Source organism: Phalaenopsis equestris, unplaced genomic scaffold, assembly GCF_001263595.1.
Source record: "Phalaenopsis equestris unplaced genomic scaffold, ASM126359v1 Scaffold001094, whole genome shotgun sequence".
NCBI classification, from domain to species: Eukaryota; Viridiplantae; Streptophyta; class Magnoliopsida; order Asparagales; family Orchidaceae; genus Phalaenopsis; species Phalaenopsis equestris.
The window spans coordinates 56,755-61,297 of NW_018165533.1; positions in this window are offsets into that span (position 1 = coordinate 56,755).

Below are 4,543 nucleotides of genomic sequence, written 5' to 3' on the forward strand. Positions count from 1 at the left end.
GTAGCCATCTCTTCAATTAAAGCATAAGCATCATGAAATAGTTTTAACATCAATGAACCACTAGTAGTGGCATCGATAATAGATCTAAGAGATCTAGCTAATCTATTGTAAAAGGTTTGAATTATTAACCAATCTGGTATATCATGGTGTGGACACTTTCTTAGTAGTTCTTTAAATTATTCTCATGCTTCATAATTAGATTCCCCTTCAAACTGACAAAAATATGTAATATCATTTCTAAACTTTGCAATTTTTTATGGCGGAAAATATTTTGCAAGGAATTTTTGCGCTAAATCACCCCAAGTTCTAATAGATCAATGTTAATGAATGTAACCATATCTTAGCCTTATCTCTCAGTGAGAAAATAAAAATTCTGAGTCTTTCACCATCATATCTAAGTCTTTGAGCTAAATCACCCCAAGTTCCTTGGGATCTATTAATTACTGAATTTTTTATTTATCCCAATTAATTATAAATATTTATAATTATAGCTTCTTGACTTTATAACAGATTTCTTATTTATAACACCACTTCTTCTGTAGACAACTTCTTTATATTATATTGTGGATTACTGTTAAAACCTGGAGGATAATTAGGTCTATAATTATTACTTCATTGATTGTTTCAGTTTTCCAATGATTTACTTGGTTGTTCCCCCATTGCTAATTATTATCACCCAAGTATTGTTCTAGCTAAAGTTGGGATGGTTCTTCCAACCTGGGTTATAATAATTTGAATATGGGTTATTCTGCTTATTGTTTATGACATTCAAAGTTTCTAATGATGATTGAGAATCTATCATTTGGCTTAATGAATTCTCTTCAATCATGGAAATTGGTTGAGAAAAATTCATTCCAAATTAGTATAACTTCCTTGAAATTGCAGCAACTTTATTTACTAACATGACAAAAGCATCGGATTCATTAATATTGGCTACTTTTTTAAGATTTATCCTTTTAGAAGGCCATTAAAAATTATTTGTAGTCATTTCTTCAATTAAATCATAAGCGTCATGAAATGGTTTTAACATCAATGAACCACAACCAGTGACATCGATAATAGATTTAAGAGATACATCTAATTCATTGTTAAATGTTTAAATTATTAACCAATCTGGTATAGCATGGTGTGGACACTTTCTTAAGAGTTCATTAAATCATTCTCATGCTTCATAAATAAATTCCCCTTCAAACTGAAAAAAAGATGTAATATCATTTCTAAGCTTCATAATTTTTGATGGTGGAAAATATTTAGCAAGAAATTTTTGCGCTAAATCACTCCAAGCTTTGATAGATCCAGTTGATAACGAACAAAACCATATCTTAGCTTTATCCCTTAGTGAGAAAGGAAATAATCTAAGTCTTAAAGCATCATCTGATATATCATATTTAAATGTAGTGTAGCACACAATTCTAGAAAATTAGCAATATATAAATTTGGATCTTCAGTTGGTGCTCCCTCAAACTAATTATTTGTACCATTTAGATAATAGCGGGTTTAAGTTCAAAGGAATTAGCCACTACAATGGGTTTTTTAATACTACAATGAAGTTCATCTACTGTATGGGTTGCATAATCTCTTAAAGGTCTAAATTCTTCAACATTTTGATTGTTTTGATCTGTCATTTTTCGAAAGTTTTGATCTGTCATTTCTTGAAAATTTTCAGTAATTTTTAATTTTTTAATTTTTCTAATAATTCTCTATAGAAGTCCTGTGACATACATTACTATAAAACACAACAATATAAAACAAACTGAACTATGCATACATTCCTATAAAATATATATAAACTAAAATAAAATAAAATGACATAAAAACACACAAACAAGAACTTAATATAAAAATAACACTAAAATATTCCTATAATAAATCTTAAAGTTTAAGTAAAGGCTTAATAAAAATAGAAATTTTTGCTTTATAAAAACTTTTTGAAAATTTTGAAATTTTCTGTCTTTTAAAATTTCTGTCATTCTACTCCCCGGCAACGGCGCCAAAAACTTGATCCTGATTCTTCAATAAAGATGTAAAATGCAATGTATGAGATTATATGTTTAATCTCGTTAATAGTGATTCTCAATTTGCAACAAAGCCAAAAACTTGACCTTAAGGAAAAGCTAGTTAAATCTTTCTCTGTGAAGCAAACAAGAACACAATTATAATATTTAAATATGGGATATTAAGCAAGTAATACGTATCGTTATCAGGTAATATAGGACTTTTTGATTAAGCCCTGAATATCAAAACCACAGGGAGAATAACAATATGCACTTTAGAAAACTACAAACTTTAGATGACAAAAATCTACTTCATAAAATATTCTTACTTAAACTTAAGATGCTATAATAGAAATGAAAATTCGATTCTTTTTGTAATTTTTTTTTATGTAAATAAAGTAAGCAACTAATTAACTTAACTAACTACTTGCAAGATGAAGGCAATATAAATAAAATATATTTTTCCTTATCATGAATCAGTAATAAGTAAAAGAATTCATTTGTGGAAGTATGCTAAATATGTTGTGCCAAATAGGAGCAATTATATTTTTTACTTTTACAAGAGATGCTATAAAGAACATTTGTTAATCTATAGTTTGAATAGACTTAAAAACTGGTTAGATAGGGAAGATACCAGCTCTCACTCTAGAGTTCTCTCTTCTCCCTCCACTTGGGGGCTAACATCTCAGATCAAAACTAGAAACTATAAATTAAATTGAGGGCTTTAGCTTGTCACTCTAAAGTCTTCTACTTCTACACTCTTGAAAAGTTTATTTCACTATTTATTTGCACTCAAAGAAACTATAAGTTAAATTGAGGGCTTTAGCCTGTCACTCTAAAGTCTTCTACTTCTACACTCTTGAAAAGTTTATTTCACTATTTATTTGCACTCAACCCCATGAACTACATTCTCATTTATGAAATGAATATGTGATTCCAACTATCAGTTGACTGAGACAATACTATCTCAAATCTTACATGTTCTCACGTTATTAACATCTTAATTGGCTAAATCAAGAGATAAATAAAGTGCAAGGTTTCAAATCATCACAACTTCTTCTAACATTGAAGTCGGTTTGATGATTTCATATTTGTTTCAAATCATTTTTGTTTACAATCATTAGTTTAAAAGTAGAAATCATGCACACAAACAAAAAAATCTAGATTAAAACCAAATGTAGTAACAAAGATAAACACTTATCTCAAATCCTCTCCACCAAATGTCTTGAAGTTCTTTTGAATTCTCTTCCTTCACTCACAATACAAACTAACACTCAAAATAAAAAGAAAGTGGTTGGCGGTGATGGGCAGCGACAGCGGCTGATGGGCAGCGACAACGGCGGTTACTTTGATGAGTGATGACTGTAAAATCTTATGGGTGGCTGGCCTCTTCTCTTGGATAATAGATAATCTAAGTATATTCTTATAAAAATCCAAGGGGTACCTTGGTGTCTCTATTCTTACAAAAATGCAAGGGGTACCTTGGTGTCTCTTCAAAAAGGTGTCTTCATTAAATGAATCTTCTAGAAGTTGCCTCCTCAAATGCCAATTGAAAGGATTTTCGTTTCCATGGGATATTTCCCACATTTTTACCAAGGGTTGCCTCAAATAGCTCTTCAAAAATTCATCTAAATTCAATGAAACTTCAAATAACTACTTCTGGAGTTTAAGCGCTACTTCTGGCGTTTAAGCGCGGCGTACCTAGCACTCTCTAGTGCTTTGGCTTTTTAGTTTATTTTTGCACTTTTCTTCATTCTTGCTCCAAATTTGACCCATTTTCACTTCTTTTAGCACTTTCATCCATTTGATTGTACCTGAAAGAAAGACACACAAATACCTTTCATTAAAGCATAATATCCCAAAAAATAGGTTTAAAAATTTGTATAAAAAAACTACACACTTATTTCTAATAATTAAAAGACTTAAACCACACAATTTAGGTGATTTTTATGACACTTCCTCCCTGACTTGTCTTCTGTGAATGTTAGGTGATATTTAGGGTTCTTCTTTCTCTTCCATTTTTGATCAATTTTAGAAGCTTTGGAGAGTAGAAACCACCTCTATAAGTAAAATTTTCACTCCTTGAGCTTGTATTTCTTTTCTTCATCCAAGAACTTCTACAGTTTTTGAGTGATTGTGAAGATGAGGAAACTTTTGTGGGGTAATATTAATTAAGCCCATAACTAGCATCTAGCACGCATCCACATTTTTCCCTTGCCTCATTTCCTTGTATTGTTGTTATTTTATCTTTACTATGGCCCCCAAAACTAAGGGTGGAATTTCTAGACATTTTTATGATGAGAAGAAGTTTGTTAGCTCCAAGGTTTTGGAGTGATATAATGAGTTCTTAATATCTAAGAAGTTGATTGCAGAACAAGGTTTCATATGCCCAGGGGGTGCTACAAAAGCTACAATGGTTAAGAGGAACTTGAAAGTATTTTGCTGCACCACTTGTGTAGCAGTGATTTTAAGGGTGAGACAGTTCTATTCAAACCTTCCTGAGGCCTCTGCTAATTTGGTATATGTGTGGGAGAAGCGAGTGGCTATCT